We start from the raw sequence: 19,157 nt of genomic DNA on the forward strand, positions 1-19,157 counted from the left end.
CCACTTTAGACAGAGATCTCACCTGCATTGCATTGGTGGCTTTTCTTTCTTTATGGTTACATGATTCTCTTTCTGCTTCTGAAATGGCTCTCATACACAGAGGAGTGGCAAAACTGACCAGTCCCTTCCGTTAGTGTGTCATATACCCAATTTACATGGTCCCACCCAATCATTTGGTGAGAGTTACAAAGACATAGCGGGAAGAACCATATTAAACAATTTCACTTCACTCCTCACAGTGCCGCCTTGGCTTATGCTCAACAGTAGAAAAACTTAATGGCAGGAAGATTATACATACTATTTCATTAAAATGGGAATTTTGTTTTTACAGGTTAGAAAACATACTAATGGGTATAATTCATTAATGCATCAAAACAATGTGAAATCTGGAAGTTAGTGATATCAAGTGAATCTTTGGTGGATTTCACTGAGCCCATCATTTTTTTTAATGGTAGTAAGTGAATCCCATTAGAAGAGGAAGTATATATTTAATCCATTAATTTGTATGTGAATAGCACTATTATACTACATTGTCTTTTTGTCTTACATTCCCCAACAACAATAAAATCAAACCTGTTACCACTGAGTTGGTTCCCCCTCACAGTGGATCCATGCATTTCAGCTTACAGTCATACTTTTCTCTCTTCCCTGATCTTGCTGGGTAGAGATGTTTGATGAGGATGATTTAGAATCAGGACAATTTCTTGAGAAGGCAAGTCACTTAACAATCATCCCTTCTTTACTATATCCATTAGGCCTTAAAAGCCAGTCTTATAAACAATCAATGTCTATTCATCACAAAGGAAGGCTTACAGTTACCCTTCATTAAGTATTGTTAGACATTTGAATGGCTTGCTAGTCACCTCCATAATACCTGCAATTCTCCTTTTAGAACTTGACATTCTGGATTTGGTGTATTTTTTTTTTTTATATTTCAGTGCGGTGAATGGTTCCCCTTTCCACCCCCCTACCTTTTGAATGTGTTTAGAATCTTAACTCTTATTAAAATAATAGAGTGGTCTTTGCAGAAGCTGCCGCCTGAATCTGTAGTCTTGTCTGGTCCTGCTGTGCCCAGCCATGGTCACCCTACTGTGTTTTTCGATATAGCCGCCGACGGCGAGCTGTTTGCAGACAAAGTTCCAAAGACAGCAGAAAACTTCCACACTCTGAGCACTGGGGAGATAGGTTTCGGTTACAAAGGTTCCTGCTTCCACAGAATCATTCCAGGGTTTATGTGCCAGGGTGGTGACTTCACACGCCATAATGGCACTGGTGGCAAGTCCATCTATGGAGAGAAATTTGAAGATGAGAACTTCATCCCGAAGCACACAGGCCCTGGATCCTGTCTATGGCAAATGCTGGACCCAATACGAACGGTTCTCAGTTTTTTATCTGCACCGCTAAGACTGAATGGTTGGATGGCAAGCACGTGGTCTTCGGTAAGGTGAAAGAAGGCATGAACATTGTGGAAGCCATGGAGCGTTGTGGTTCCAAGAATGGCAAGACCAGCAAGAAGATCATCATTGCTGACTGTGGACAACTCTAATTAAATGTGATCAGGATTTTCTGTTTCATCTTAAGCACCAGACCATTCCTTGTGTAGCTTGGGAAATCACCCTTCTATTCCCAGTGTGCTTGCAGTGTCGTGTCATCTTGTGCTCTCGCTCCAGTTCTTCGACTTTCCTACTTTCCTTAATCTCCCTGAGTCCAGCTGGAAAGCAGAGTTAAGTTTATGATTATGAAATAAAAGATAAACAATAAAAAAATAATAGAGTGATGTCAGTGTGGAGAGCCCTGGTGGCCAGTGCTTAAGCACGCTGCTATTAACCCATATGGGCATCAACTTAAATCCACTAGCTGCTCTGCGGGAGAAAGATGGGGGCAGTCTGCTTTTCTAAAGATTATAGCCTTGGAAACCTTATCTGATAGTTCTACTTTTTCCTCTAGAATTGCTACGAGTTGGAGTTGACATGATGGCAATGGATTTGGGCTTAATGTTAACGTAGTAAGTTTGATTCTTAGTCCAGATATCCTGTTGTAAGAAAATTTCTATTTCATGAAAAAATTGGTTTTTTTTACTGCACTAGATCTTTTTGCTTGCCCTCCCCCGCTGTTTTCTTTTTAAAAGTCAATTTTCTGATTCTGTGTGGACAGCTGCTGTTTGAACAAACATCTGATTTGATTCATGCTGTTTGTCTTCTGGTACTTCGGACCTGTGGAGGCAACTGACCTTGTTCTTGGGTCAGCTGAGCACAGGAGCCTCATCCTGAACCACCTGATGTCAGCACAGTCACAAAATCTGTCCAGGAAGAGTGCCTTTTTATTTCCAGGCCTGCTAGCAAAGGCTAGTGGAATATCCTCTGCCCTGGATGTTGAGTCATCAGAGTTCCAGCTAAACTTCTGCCACTAACTTGCTATGCCTCTAGGGGGCCACTTCTCTGACTCCCATTTCTATATTCCATGCCACTGTTCACTCAGCCAGCCATTGATTATGGAACACTTGTTTTGTGCCAAGTCTTGAGTTCCGTCGGTGGAAACACCAGTGAGCAAGACTGGCTTGAAGCACACATTCTGTTTAGAGAGGCTGTGATAGCAGAAGAATGACGATTGATGTGGAGACCCTAACAATCTGCTTCAGCGCAGGTGTGGGTTGCATTAGGATGGAAAATCGTCGAAAGAGTAAGCAAGCACGCCACTAAGCTTCTCTTTAAGTATTCCCTCTCCTTCCTGTCCCATTCCAGCTATGCTGGTCTTTTTCTCTTTCTGGAGTAGGCCATGCTCTGGCCCACATGAGGGGCTTACGCTTGCTGTTCCCTTTGCCCAAAACGTCCTGCTTTCTGCTCATTCCTATGTTCTTCCTGTGACTGACTCCTCTTCATCAGAAAGTTCCCCTGACCTCCCGACCTAAGTGTGATGAGTCCCATTAAAAAGCACAGTCTGTCTCTACAATTCAGTAGTAAGATGAACTTGACATATGATCAAAGCACTGGCCTCACACCCAGACATTCTAACACCGAACAACAGATATAGTAGTTGACTTACAGGCCATTTTGTAAAAAGAAGTGTTTCCTTAAACCAAGTCAGGCTGGTAACCTTGCGGTTGATGGTTCCAACCCACCAGCAGCTTCGAAGCAGAAAGATGAAGTAGTCTGCTCCTATAAAGTTTTGCAGTCTTGGAAACCTTGAGGAGCAGTGTTACTGTCTTATAAGGTCGCTATGCATCAGAATTAACCGATGACAAATGAGTTTGGGGTTTTTTTTGGTGATAGTGGTTGAGTACTCGAATTCAAATGTAAGGTCTGAAGTTCAAACCCACCAGCTGCTCTGTGGGAAAAAAATGTAACAGTCTGTACAAAAAAAATACACAGTCTGCTTCTGTAAACATCACAGCTATGTTAGGGTTCTCTAGAGAAACAAAACCAGAATACTAATAATTTTGTATATATTTATACAGATGGATAGATAGATAACATAAGAAATAAACAGTTAATTAAATTATAGAGCAGTACAAATGGCTCAGTGCAACTCACTCCCATTAGACAGTTGTGAGACACTGGCAGTCCTTCAAGTCTTGAGGGCCGCTGAGTAGTCCCTCTGTACAGCAATGCAGTCTATCCAGGCACAGGCAGCAAACAGTGAGGCATGTCACCCACAGTCAGCCAGATGACAGGGTCTGACAGTCCCCAGCTTAAGAGATGAAAATTCTAATGGTGTGGCAAAGCAGGTCTTGAAGGAACCTCAAATTATAGCGACACAGTCCACAGGTTAGGTGTTCCATAGGTAGTGTAGCTTGCAAATTGAGGCAAAGAACAAGCAAGGCAGCTGCACATTGGTCCGATGATCAAAGAGCAAGGCCAATGATCAAAGGCGAGGTTCGCGGAGCCATTTTTCTCTTTGCCCTTCAATTAATCCCACATGTGTTTATCGGCCAGGTTGGCACAATAAACTAACTACCTCAACAGCTTTGGAAATCTTGAGGGGCAGTTCTACTCTGTCCTAGAGGATGGCTGTGATTTTGAATCGACATGATGGCAATGGATTTGGTTAGTTCCCATTTGGAGTCCCTGGATAATGCAAATGGCTAATACACTTGGCTATTAACCAAAAGATCGATGGTTCACTTTAGGCACCTGGGAAGAAAGGCCTGGATATCTACTTCTGAAAAAAATCAGCCATTGAAAACCTTATAGAGTACAGTTCTTCTCTAACAAGTAGGAGCCTCCAGGAGTCAGAATCAACTCAACAGCGCTGGGAGTTCCTGTTTAGGAGGGGTCCATCCACAGTGGAGATGGAGCATAGTGAGTCTCCACCTTCCTATAAGCTCCATACATAACTGTTGCTCCCTTTCACTTCTCTAGGCTAATGTCTCATTTACGTATCTATTTTTCCTTATTGCTCTTATGCTCTACTGCTTTCATCTTCAAGGGAGCCCTACAAAGTCTGCTTCTGCTTCTACAGGTAGAGGCTCAAGAACTGGACAAAGAAAGGTTCCAGTAAGCAGGGTTGAAATGAATATGACCTCAAGAAAGCAAGCATGGGAAGGTCTTAGGAACTACTGGAGAATTTCCACTAGGAGGAATCCTGCACTTCCTGGAAGTGAGAAAATCAACTTATATGCAAGGTAGACCAAAGTTTATTAGTGTGGGAGAGCAGCAATGCTTGATGATAGGTTCCTGTTTACGAACGACCAGTGGCATGAGCTTACTCTGTGTGTCCCATTCCTCCCAGAACAGCTGATTTTTCCCAGCCCCTGAGGCGACCGAGCCAGACAAATCTCTTCCCTCATTGGTCTCTGAGAGGGCTCTGCAAGGATAGAAGGTTTCATGGGCAGCTTTGGCGCAGACATTCTTATCACTCAAGTTACACTTTTCACCATTTTTCTTCTTCCTTCATCTTTCTTGCTTTTTCTCCAGCACCCTTCTACCACGTGGCCCTCCCTCACCCACAGAGCATATAGGCACAGAGAATTATACTACCCAGGAGCAGGAATCCCCACCTACAAGGTGTACATGGTGCACACTCTAAACTAGAGCACATGTTAGGCCACAGAGCAAGCCTCAAAAAATTCAGAAACATTGAGATCCTACAATTTGCTTTCTCAGATCACAATGCTGTAAAATTGGAAATCAATAACAGAAAGAACAGGATCATGAAGGACAACATGAAGGATCATAAAGACAGGATTATAAAAGCATTTGGAGACTGAAAAATATAGGACGGTACTTAAAAACGACTAAGTAATAGATTGAATAAGGGATGAGATCAAGAAATTTCTTTAAACAAATGAGAAAATAACACAACATACCAAAACATTAGGAACACAGCAAAAATAGTTATCACGAGGAAATTTATAGCAATCAACTCACACATAAAAAATTGGAGAATCCAAAACCAACATTAAAAATTAAAAAAAATATTTTATTGGGTTTTAGGTGAAAGTTTACTTAGCAAATTAGGTCCCCACTTAAGAACTTTTATATAAACTGTTCTGTGACATTGGTTACAATTTCCCCCAATGTGTCAGCTATTTCATTATTCCCATTCTGTTGGTGCTTTTTTAAAAAAATCATTTTATTGGGGCTCGTACAACTCATCACTATCCATCCATCCATCCATTGTGTGTCAAGCACATTTGTACATTTGTTGCCATCATCATTCTCAAAACATTTGCTTTCTACTTGAGCCCTTGGTATCAGATCCTCATTTTTCGTACTCCCTCCCCACCCCCCTCTCCCTCATGAACCCTTGATAATTTATAAATTTATATTATTTTGTCATATCTTACACTGTCTGACATCTCCTTTCACCCACTTTTCTGTTGTCCGTCCCCCAGGAATGAGGTTCTATGTAGATCCTTGTAATCCGTTCCCTCTTTCTACTCCGCTTTCCCTCCAGCCTCCCGGTATCACACTCTCACCACTGGTCCTGAAGGCAGAGGCAGTTTCATAGCAATACATGCACACATGAAAAAGGAAGAGAGACTTTGATTGACATTCTGGCACAGCACTTACAGCATTTAGAGCCGTGCCAACAGGACAATCCTACTAATAGCAAAAGAAAAGAAATAATAAAAATCAGGGCTGAGATTCAGGAGAGGGAAAATAAAACTGGAAAAAAATTAATGCTGTTTAAAGTTGGTTCTTTGAAAGGATAAACAGAATCGACAGACCACTGGTCAACCTAAGCAAAGAAAGGAAGGAACAAATTTCAATAGCATGGATGAGGGATGAAAGAGGGGACACTACAACAGACCCTAATGAAATCAAAAGGATAATTACATAGTATTACGAAGGACTGTACTCCAGTGAATTCAACAACTTGGAAGACATGGACAAATTCTTGGAAAAACAATCCCTCCCTATTATGCTCAGTGGATGTCAAGAATCTCAACAGAACCAGAGTAATAGAAGAAATAGACCAGGTTATCAAGGGATTACCAACAAAAAATCCCCTGGATCAGATTGCTTCACAGGAGAATTCTACCAATCATTCAGGGAAGAACTGGAACCATATCTGTGCATGTGGGCGGACCTGGAGATGGATAGAGGAGTGGTGTCTTGGTTCCTAAGACCTTCGGATGTATTTTCTGATGGTCTTAGGCAACCCCTGCGAAAGGATCATCTGACCCTCAAAGGAGTCATGACCCACAGGTTGAGAACCACTGCCTTTGGTGGTGCAAAGAGCTAATGTGCTCAGCTGCCAGTGGAAAGGTTACAGGTACAAGCCCACCGTAGTGCCTCAGAAGAAAGGCCCTGTGCTCTACTTGTAAAAACCAACCACAGAAAACCCTCTGGAGTACACAGGTCCACTCTGAGGTGCATGGATTCCAAAGCTTCTGATTTTCTGTTGCTCCACCCACAGTACCCTTCCATGTTCATCCATCATCCTGCCTTTTGGGAAGTCAGGCCTATCCAGGCAAGACACAGGAGAAAAGAATGCAAGGAGTGGGGAGAGCGGGGCAGGTAGCACAAGGATAGGCTACCCCTTATCTGTCCTGCCATGAGGGCAGCATGCAGCGCAGGTAGGAAGAGGCTACAACTTCCGACCATTTCTCCCAGTTGTTCCCAAGGGGGAAAGGTATCCCTCTGCACTTCAGTTCTTATCTGGTGGTGGTCCAGATGTTTTCTCTCACCCAGACTGTTTCCCATGCCTTCTCTCCCAGGCGGCTGGTGCTCAGTTAACCAGGCCTGGGTAGAGAGGGGTTTGCCAGGCCCTGGCTCCTATCTCTCCTCACTCTTCATTCCTCAGGGAGTCAGAGATTCTGCTCTTATCATCCAGATTAGAGAGGGTTTGAGTTGAAAGGCACTGGGCCCTTTTCATGTGGAAAGCTTACCATCCCCAGACCCTTAAGTACATATTTCAGTCATGCGTCTCTGTCTCCATGAAGAGACCAACAGTTGTCAGACTGGAAGGAGGCCAGCTCTCCTCAATGGGGGGCCGGCATTGCTGCCTAGCTGGGAGTGCAGGTTTCCCAAGGATGAGAAATGCGTACAGCTTCTAAGCTTAATACGCATGGAATCCCTTCCCTATCCTTTGGAATTCATGTCGTCTTGGTTCCCTTACATTCTGTCACCTGTGTTCTGCCATCACTATGTACAAAGCACTGTGAATTTGCTGATTGCTTCTTGGTGAGGTTGTTCACTAACCATCTCTACCTATTACCCACTTCCGACTCACACCGGCCCTGTAACCCAACCCTCAGGTCCATGCCAATTCATGGCAACCCTAAACGGGACAGGGTAGAACTGCCCCTTAGGGTTTCTGAGTCGGTAACTCTTTACAGGAGTGCAAAGTCTCATCTTTCTCCTGCAGAGCAGCTGGGGGTTTCAAACTGCTGCCCTTATGGTTAGCAGCCCAAGTCATAACCACTGTGCCACCAACCACTCCTCATGGTTTGATATACGAAAGGGTAAAACTGCTGCTTAAGTTTTCCCAGAGTAATTCCGTACCCCAGCAGATACCTTCATCTTTCTTCCACGAAGCGACTGGTGGGTTTGAACTGACCTTGTGGTTAGCAGACGCACACTTAACCCACTGTGCCACCAGTGCGCCTTTTCTATGTCTGGGCACCACGGAAGTTGGTGATTTCCAATGAGAGCCAAATGTTCCACTGCCACTGTGCTCTAGGCCCAGGGTCGCTCCTCAAACTTGTGAGGAGGAAGAGCCAATCCTGTGACTCACAGCAATTTAAGAATGATTTGAGAGCCATAAATATAGTTTTACAGACAAATGAAATCACCATGATCTGAATAATAGCCTTTAAACATTTTCAGTTTTACTTCAGAGCCACATGTACATATCACAAGAACCCCATATGGCTCCCGAGCTGCAGTTGGCTGAGGTCATTTGTAGAGCAGTGTTCCCCCAAGTGAGTGCTAGCACCCGCCCCCTGGAGGGTGTTGGAACTATCCGGAAACCAAACCAAACTCACTGCCATCAAGTCGAGGCCTACTTACAGACCCTAGGACAAGGTAGAACTGCTCTAGTGGATTTCTGATACTGTAACTCTTTACAGGAGTAGAAAGCTTCATCTTTCTTATGCAGCATAGCTGGTAGTTTCAAACTGCTGACCTTTCAGTTAGCAGCCCAATGCACAACCACTACACCACCAGGGCTCTTCAGAGCAATACAGAGGCTGCAAAAGCAGATCCCTACCTTTTTTTCCCTTGGATTATGGGCTATAGTACAAACACATTTAATCCAGGGGTCATTGAGTCGTTTTTCTGAAAAGGGAGTAGTAGGCCAATAAGTTTGGGAACCTATAGTTTTAACTACCTCTAGAATTGGATATTCAGATGGTATCTTTTTTTTTTGCCTTTATGTAAGCGGCATTCTTACATTTTTGTATAAACTGCAGTTTCTCTTCTGCTTCCCTAGAGTGTATTTTTAAAATAGCATAAAGCATTTTTGAACTCTTGTTACATAGTTTCAACTTATTTTTTCAAAAGAGGAAAGCATTGATCCATAGGTAATGAAAACAGCCACTTTAAAGGGTTTGATTCTCTGCAGAATGCTGGTGGCCTTGATTTCATTCCGGTCACTTTCTGCCAGGCTAGTCATTGGACAACAATACCTTTGAGTTCATCTTCATTTTCTTAGTTACTGTCCATGACCTGGGTCTTCTCAAGACTTATGTTTGGGTCAGTATTTTCTCTGCTGAATTTGGAAGTTGATCTCCCTCAGTGGCTCTCTCATGTTTATTTTAAATTTCACACCTATAAATATTGCTAGCACCTCCACTGGAAACTCTTGCCTCTACTACCTACCTCTTCTATAGATGAAAGCAATAGTTCTGCAGTGGGCACATATTAGAATCATTTGGAAAGATGATTTTTTCAGTGCCCAAACTTAGGCCCCACTAAAAACAAAGGGGGTGGGGAGAAACAGAGCAGACTATTTATCCTTGGACAGATGGAGACCCCGAGGCTCCGTGGGCGCAGACAATAGATCAAGAACCCAGAGCCATCTTTCTCCGATGGCTGATGTGTTTCAGCAGACAAGTAGTTATGGCTTACCTCCTGTGTACTGGGTATTCTGCTAAGGACAGGAGAGGGCTGGTAAAATGGCTAGTAAAACCTCTGACCTCTGCTTTCAAGGTGTGGCAAGGTTGTATCCTTTCATCATACTTATTCAATCTGTATGCTCAGGAAATAATCTGAGAAGCTGAACTATAGGACAAAGAAATCAGCATCAAGGCTAGAGGAAGGTTTATGAACAACCTTTAATATGCAGGTGACACACCCTTGCTTGCTAAAAGGGAAGAGGACACGAGGCACTTGTTGATGAGATCAGGATTGAAGCCTTTAGTATAGATTACATACCAGCCAGCATTTCGCTACCTCCTCTTTGGGTAGAGAAAACCCAGGGCATCACAACTGGATCCATAGGTTAACATCATGATCAGTGGAAACAAGATGAAAGCTGTCAGGGACTTGGTCTTGCTTGGATTCATAGACAGTACTCAGGGAAGCAGTAGTCAAGAGATCAAACAATGTATCACATTGGGTACAGCTGCTGTACAAGACTGCTTTTAGTGTTGAAAAACAAGAGTGCCACTTTGAGGACTAAATTGCGTCTGATACAAGCCATGGTATTTTCAGTTGCCTCATATGAATATGAAAGTTGGGCATTGAATAAGGAAGACAGTAGCAGAACCCATGAGTTTGAATTGTGGTGCTGGCGAAGGTTATTGAAAGTACCGTGGGCTTCCAAAAGAACAAAAAAATCTGTCTTGGAAGAAGTACAGCCACAATGTTCCTTAGAAGCAAAGATAGTGAGACACCTTCTGATGTACTTTGAACGTGTTATCAGGTGCGATGAGTCCCTGGAGAAGGAAATCATGCTTGGTAAAGTAGAGGGGCAGTGAGAAAGAGGAAGAGCCTTAACAAGGTGGATTGACATAGTGTCTGCAACTATGACCTTACACATAAGAACAATTGTGCAGATGATGGGCAGTGCATTTTCCATTTGTACAGAGGGTCACTATGAATCAGAACTGATCGATGGCACCTAACGGCAGCGACCTTGAAGAGTGTCGCCCCCTGATCAAAAGAACAGATAGTGTGTATGTTCTGTTAAGTCCATGGGGTTGCTGTGAGGACACAGCTCCAGAGAGGGTTCCATAGAGGCTCCTTGGAGGAGGTAGCAAATTCTGGCACTTGGACAACAAAGAAGAATTATCCAGGTAGAGGCAAGCAAGGTGTTTGAGAGAGAAGAACGGTGTGTGCACAAAAGCAAGCGGGCATGAGACGACAATACAGTCTGTTCTCATTAACCACACTAGTTGCCCTGTCTGCTGTCCTTACTAGTGCTGAGTTAGTCAAGGCAGAACCAGCCTTGTTCAGCCTCAGCTGGGATCCTGTGTTTTGGATGTCCACAAAGAAAAAGTGCTGCAAGTATTGATTTGGGGGTTAGAAATAAACATTAGTAAGAAAATGAGCAAATACAGGGCTCATAAATAATGAGGATCGATGTATGTTCAGTGGACTGCTAAAGAGGTCCCTGGAGGAAGAGCAGGGGACTGGAGTTAGACTGCCAAGGCTGGTATCCCAGCTCCACAGCGTTCTCATCTTGAGTAAGTTATTTAGGTCCAGTCCCACCATCTGTGAGTGTGTTGGACTGTGGTGGTTCCCATGGTGGTACGATGCTGGAAGCTGTGCTAGCCATTTTTCAAGTACCAGCAGGGTCACACGTGGTGGACTTGTTTCCATGGAGCTTCCAGACTAAGATAGACTCGGAAGAAAGGCCTATTCATTGCCTTCTGAGCTTTAGCCAGTGAAAGTCCAATGGATCACAATAGAACATTGATAGAGTACTGGAAGATGAACCCCCGGGGTTGAAAGACACTCAGAATACCCTATGGCCACAACAATGGACCCATGCACACCGATGATTGTGAAGATAGTACAGGCCAGACATGGTTTCATTCTGTTATACATAGGTGTGTTAGTCTGGGTTGACTAGAGATACAAATCCATAGACACTCAGATGTGTATAAGAAAGAGCTTTATATAAAAGAGCAATTGTATATTGAGAAAACATTCCAGCCTAGTTCAGATCAAGTCCATAAGTCTGATATTAGCCCATATGTCCAATACCAGTCTGTAAAATTCTCTTCAGACTCACACAACATATGCTGAATGCAGGAAGATCACAGGCCAGTGGGTGGAAAGTCTTGTGGATCCAGTGGTGGTGGAAGCATCCCACGTGGTGTGGGTCTCCACGTGGCTCCTTCAGCTTTAGGACTCTAGCACCATCAGCGTAGCTTCATGTGGCTTGTCCACAGGAAGTCAAAACTGAGAGAGTCTGGCCTCCAGCATCTCCCTCATGCTTCCAAATGAGGTCATCAAGCTTTGACCTGGTTGACAGCCTAGACTCCACCTCTTTGCAAGTTGACAAATTATATAACTACCACAGCGGATCACTGTGAGTTGGAGCCTACTCAACAGTACTGTCCTCAACCAACTGTAATCCTGCCTCCCCCCACACACATTATGAGCATCAGTATATCTCAGGAGGTGATTGTGAGGATCAAATGAGATGACCTTTGCAAAGCATTTGGCATGTCTTAAATGTTCAATGAGTGTTGGTTGTGGTTTTTGATGTAAGTGTGGCATTTGTGGACGAAAAGTTAGTGGGGGGGGGAGAGCTTATGTTTTACATTAAGACGTTTCATTATGTAGTAGGTAAACCAACAAAGACTCGATCGGGCTTATGTTAGAAAGCTTGATTGGTCAGCAGAGGAAGAGTGAGCAAGGGCAATAGCAGAAACAAAGAAACTAGTCAGGTGACCACAATCTCTCTTAACTTAAGGGAGAGGGTGCCAGCTTGAATGGTGGGAGCCACAGGGAGGATGAACAGGCTGGATGGGGAAGAGCTATAGATGGGATGATGTGAGAAGGAAGAGGAGAGAGTGGAATTTGATGGTTCCTGATTGTGCTTTGCCCAAATCTGCTTCTGGTCTCAGCCAGATTCAGCCATCCTCTGCTTTACAAGTGGGCCCCTTCGCCCCTGCTCTTCATAGATCCTTCCAGGGGTTGGAATGATGCCAGAGGAAGAACACAAGAGCTCTTGTTTCCAAAGCTGGGTGGATATGAGCCCTCTCTCCAGGGAAATGAGCTCAGCTTCCTCTACCTTCTCTTTTGCAAAAGAGAGCTCCACTTGTAGATTTGGAACCTGCCTCTGAGACCCCTTACTGACAGCCCCCCTCAAGCAGCTGGATGTCTTGGGCTGTTGGAGCCTGTGGTCCAGGCCCATCTCTGCCTGGGGAGGGATGTGCTTTGCAAAGAGGAAATGGCTCAAACCCAATATGGCTTTGTTTGTTTTCTTTGTGAAGAAAAGGGAGCATTTCATGCTCCCTTCATTTATTTTGTTGCCATCAGACAGATATTTTTTAATTCCTCTAGATTTCTGTTGTCTACAGGTGTATCCTATGGTGTTGCTGTCAGAAAGGACAGAACCAAGGACATCATCAGCTTTGTTCCTGATGTTTCAAAAAATGTCCCCTGTATTGACTTACTATGCACCATTTCAGTACCTCTTTGGGTGAGGGGGGGATAGATCCATTACCCACCTTCAACCCTTTGTAGGGCAAGGCGGGCCTCTGCCTGAATCCCAGCTGGCAGGAGGTACTGGCGGTGGATCAGGAGAAGAGGAGGTTTTTGGCCTCTAGCCACACTGTGTGGTTGTAGAGTTCCTATCTCCTGGGACATTGATGGGAGAGCCATTAGGGAACTCCACTAAAATGATCTCCCACCCCACCCCCACCCCATCTCCAGCCAACTGCAACAACCTGTAAACAGAGGAGGACGTGTTTGTTAGTAAAAAGACAAAATACTCAGTCTTTTTCATTAAAAAGATGTTATCTGTGAACTAAGACTTTGGTGTGAGGGTGGACAAGCATTATTTTCCATGTACAAAATCAACCCCAACCCTGTTGTTGCCATCAGGTCAATTCCAACTTGTAGGACAGAGTCGAATAGCCTCCTAGGGCTTCTGAGGCAGGACACCTTTATAGGGGCCCAGGGCCCCCTCTTTCTCCTGCCGAGGGGACAGTGGTTCACATTTTTCACACAGCAGCTGAGCACTTTGACCCTGGGGTCATCCGAGCTCCTTTCAATGCACCAGAGAATGCATCATGGGATAGCTCTTTATAAAGGACAGCAGCACAGCCACCTTCCACTGCTGTCCTTTATAAAGAGCTATCCCATGATGCATTCTTTACAACACGCATACATTTGTGAGCCACACAAGGAGCTCTGGTGGCCCATGAGGTCATTGGTTTAAACCCACCAGCTGTTCTGAGGGAGAAAGATGAGGCTTTCTGCCCCCATGATGATTTACTTCCTTCTAAACCCACAGGGGCAGTTCTACTCTGTCTTATGATGAGTTGGAATTAAATCAATGGCAGTGGGGAAATAAAGGTGGGGGGAGGGGGAGGAGGTACACATCTGCCTTTTAGGAGGAGTGGAATAAATATTTATTGAATAGTTTGATGATAGTCGTCTGTTTTCTGAGGTGGTCTTTACTGACTAAGAGACTAAGGCTCATGGAGGCATTGTCTGACAGTGCCGTGTTTTGCTGCGGAGGGCCAGAAGCAAGACTGGAGCCCAGGGCTTCTCTCTCCTCTGCATGGGGGCTTACCGCAGAATCTCCCTCAGAATGTCAGGAGGAGATAATACACTTTGGGTATTGTTTAAGATGAAGAACAGAGGTATAGTGATGTTCATATAGTAATAAAAATAATGAATCAAATCAACAGAGACCTCGGAGTATCTCAGGAAACGGGCAGCCTATAAAACAGTGATTCTCAACCTTCCTAATGCTGCGACCCTTTAATACTGTTCCTCCTGTTGTGGTGACTCCCCCCCCACAACCATAAAACTATTTTTGTTGCTTCATAACTGTAATTTTGCTACTGTTATGAATCAAGTGCCCCCTGTGAAAGAGTCGTTTGAACCCCAAAGGGTTTGCAACCCACAGAGAACCGCTGCAATAGAGGAACATGGCAGAGTGGCAGGATACAAGTCTATCAGACTGCTATACACATTGGACAAGGCCACAGAAGAGGAGATCAAAAAGGTGATACCCTTAATAATAGCCAAGCATAAATTGAAATAACTAGGGATATACCTGACTTAAAACCAAAAGATTTGTATGAGGAAAACTACATAACACTATTACAAGTAACCAAGAGTGACCTCAACAAATGGAAGAATATCTCACGCTCGTGGATTAGAAAACACAATATAGTAAAGAGTCAGTTCTGCTCAAAGCACTCTATAAGTTAAATGCATTCCTGATACAATTACCATCATCTTTCTCCAAAGAATTGGAAAAACTGAGTACCAACTTCATGTGGAGAGGAAAGAAGCTCAGAATTAGCAGAGAACTCCTTAGGAAGAAGGACAGAGTGGAAGTACTTGCTTTACTTGACTTTAGCCACAAAGGTCAAAACTGCATGGTGTTGGTACAATGACAGATACTCAGACCAATGGAAAAGAACTGAAAACCCAGAAATAAAACCATCAGCATACAGACAACTGATCTTTGATAAGAGACCCAAAAATATCAAATGGGAAGTGGATGTCCTCGTCAACAATTGGTGCTGGAAAAAATGGATATCAACCTACAGAAAAATGAAGCAAGAGCTTTATCTCACTCCATGGACAGCAATAAACTCAAGGTGGATGACAGACCTCAAGGTAAAACCCCAAACTATGAGGGCCATCAATGAAGGAATTAGGACAAAACTGAGAACTTTGGCACAGGGAATACATAGGCTATCAGATATAGGGAAGAACACAAATACAGATTAGTCACAAATGAACAAGTGGAATATACTGAAGATAAAACACCGGTGTACATTGAAAGAATTCACCAAGAGAGTAATAAGAGAGCCCATGGACTGGGAAAACATCTTTAGCAATGACACATCAGACAAAGGCCTTATTACTAAAATCTACAATACTCTGCTAGCTTCCAAAAAGACAAAAACTAATTGCCCACTGAGGAGGTGGGCAAAGGACATGAACAGAAATTTCACTAGGGCAGAAACCCTAATAGCCAATAAACATATGAGAAAATGTTCCCGATCATTAGCCATAAGAGAAATGCAAATTGAAACAACTATGAGATACCACCTAACAGCCGCAAAGATAGACCAATTAAAGAAATCAGAAAGCAACAAGTGTTAGAGGGACTGTGGTGAGATAGGAACTCTCATGCACTGCTGGTGGACCTGTAGGTATGTATAGCGACTATGGAAATTGATTTGGTGATATCTAAAATGTATGGAAATTGAACTACCATAGGATCCAGCAATCCCCCTACTGGGCATATACCCAGAAGAGGCAAGAAACAAACCACGGCCAGACATCTGTGCTCCATTGTTCATCGCGGCACAGTTCACAATTGCAAGGAGCTGGAAACAACCCAAATTTCCATCAACAGATGAATGGATTAAAAACGGTGGTGCATACATACAATAGAGTACTACACATCCCTAAAAGGCAGTGATGAATGCATAAAGCACATCGCTGCATTGGAAGAACTGGAGGAAATTATGCTAAGTGAAGTAAGCCAAACACAAAAGGACAAGTACAACATGAGTCCACTGAGGTTAGCTTAAAAATGCAAAAGGGGCAAAGGGAAAAAGCTACTGTATACATACAATCCTGGGGTGAGGTTGAGGTAGTATGGCAGGGGCCAGAGCAAATCCAAGGATACATATGGTAGCCAACTGAAAAGGAGTGGGGGGGAAAAAGACATGGGTAGTTGGGGAACAGGGCACTAACCCACCCAAGGGGAGGGTATTTATATCTCCACAGGGAAAGAGGGACCAGACTTCAACCCAGTGCTCCAAGATGTGAATGAAACATGCTGTTATGAAGCAGGGAACCAATTGAGAGGTCTGAGGGGCCAGTTTTAATCCCCTCAGAAGAATTCACTTCAGAGGCCAGCACTGAAGCTACAACTCAGGGAGAAAATCATGGCTGATCCGAGCACACAGAAGCAAATAAAGGGGAAGGAAGAGAAAGTGGAGCACATCCTGGCCCACCAAGCCCTGAGGGCAATATTCCTGTTCAGAGCAGCCAAAGCACAGAGAGGACCATAGGGCCGCCCCCCTATGAGACACAATGTTCCTCACTGACCCATAGTGGTAGAAGGGAGACACTTGAGACACAGTGTGGGAATTGTGCCCGATCTGACCCCACCACACCAAGGCAAAACACTTAAGAGCATGCAACAGAACAGCAAGGGGAACAGAGCAACGAAGTCCCCAGGGTATACCAAAAATAGACTTTGGGGCCAGGGCATGGCACCCTATCAGACTGGACTGGAAAACACTCCTAAAGATCAACAAACAGACCTTGAACTATTTTTTTTAAATCTTGAACTATTTATAGGCTTTTCTTTTTGTTGTTGTTGTTGTTTTGTTGCTTTGTTTTCCTTTGCCTTTTTTGTGTGCATATTATTATCTCTGCAGGTCTATCTAGGTGAGATAGGTGGGGTAAACAATCTGGAAGAGAAAACAATGGACCGATGGTTCAGGGGAGATATGGGACAGGGGGAGGCAGGAGTATGGAAGTGGGTGTTAACAAACCCAGGGACAAGGGAGAAAAAGTGATCTAAAATTGATGGTAAGGAGGGTTTAAGAGGCTGGTAGGGCTTGATCAAGAGCAATGGAACCAAGAAGAATTACTGAAACCCAAATGAAGGCTGAACATCATAATGGGACAAGAAGAAAGTAAAAGGAAATAAAGGAAGCATATGGACATTGGGCCTCTACTCAAGTATTCCCACACTTGTTCTATTAATCTAGCATTCCAGGAACACTTTGTTCTATTAATCTAGCATTCCATGATGCTTACCTTCCCAACACAATGGCTAAAGACAAAATGGTTGCATAAGCAAATGTGGTGAAGAAAGCTGATGTTGCCTGGCTAACAAAAGGTATAGTGTCTGGGGTCTTAAAACCTTGAAGATAAACAAGCGGCCATCTAGCTCAAAATCAACAAAGCCTACATGGAAGAAGTACACCAACCTGTGTGATCACGAGGTGTCGATGGGATCAGGTATCAGGCATCAAAGAACAAAAGATCATATAATTGTGAATGAGGGGGAGTGCGGAGTGGAGACCCAAAGCCCATCTGTAGGCAACTGGACATCCCCTTCCAGAAGGATCGTGGGGAGAAGATGGGTGAGTAAGGGTGCAGTGTAGCACCAATGAATACAACTTTCCTCTAGTTCTTTAATGCTTCCCACCCCCCACTATCCTGATCTCAATTCTACCTTACAAATCCAGCTAGACCAGAGGGTATACAGGGGTACAGATAAGAACTGGAAACACAGGGAATCCAGGAAAGACAAACCCCTCAGGATCAATAATGAGAGTAGTGATACCAGGTGGGTAAAGGAAAGGTGGGGGAAGAAAGGGGGAACCTATCACAAGGATCTACATTCAACCCCCTCCCTGGGGGACGGACAACAGAAAAGTGAGTGAAGAGAGACATCCGTCAGTGGAAGACATGAAAAATAAATAATAAATTATCAAGAGTTTTGGAGTGAGGGAGGGTAGAGGAGGGAGGGTAAAACATGAGGAGCTGATACCAAGGGCTCAAGTAGAAAGAAAATGCTTTGAAAATGATTAGGGCAAGGAATGTATGGATGTGCTTTATACAATTGATGTATGTATATGTATGGATTGTGATAAGAGTTGTATGAGTCCCTAATAAAATGTAAAAAAATAAATAAAATGATGATGGCAACAAATGTACAAATGAGCTTGATACAACGGATAGATGTATGGATTGTGATAAGAGCTATATGAGCCCCAATAAAATGATTAAAAAAAAGTGGATGAATGTTGGGGCATCCAGTAATGGTGGCCAAGGGTGAGAGATACAAAAAATGACAGTGAAATTATGTTTTTAGTTGTACACCATCCTCCAGAGTTTATTCAGAACTCCAAAACAACCTTTCCTTTCTAGAAAAATGGGGGTTTGCATCTGTGTCAGAATGATTGCCACCGAGATTGCTTTGCATCCCAGAAAAATCCTCGTGCTGACAAATGTTGGCAGACTCCTAGGTCAGAAACGTTTTCTCCAGGAGGTGTCTCTGGGATGAACAAGGGGATCTATTGACTTTGAGAAGGCAACAAAGTCACACAGCAGAGACACGCTATCTATGTTTCAAAACACTATTCAGGTGACAACCATCACCTGATACATATTTGTTGTTCAATAACGTTGCATTTGCTAAATACTATAAAATAGTTAAATGCCGTTATATTTTATTTCTAAGTGTATTGACAGCATATAGGAACCCTGGTAGTGTAGTAGTTAGTGGTTCAGTACTAGGTTGCACAGAAAAGGCAGTGGGTAGAGCCCACCAGCTACTCTGCCGGAGAAATGTGGCAGTTGGCTTCCCTAAATAGTTTACCCCAGGAACCATATGTCTTAGAGAGTCAGAGTCAACTGGTCTAAATCGACAGGTCCAATTTTTGTACAGTAGAAAAGTTTTCTCTCGGGGGCCGGCTCTAATTCCAACTACTACATGGACACCTGCCCCTTCCCCCAGAAGAATTTATTTCAAAGGACGGCATTGAATCTGCAGCTCCAGGAGAGAGACATATCTGATCGGAGCACATAGGAGCA

Source organism: Tenrec ecaudatus, chromosome 11, assembly GCF_050624435.1.
Source record: "Tenrec ecaudatus isolate mTenEca1 chromosome 11, mTenEca1.hap1, whole genome shotgun sequence".
NCBI lineage: Eukaryota > Metazoa > Chordata > Mammalia > Afrosoricida > Tenrecidae > Tenrec > Tenrec ecaudatus.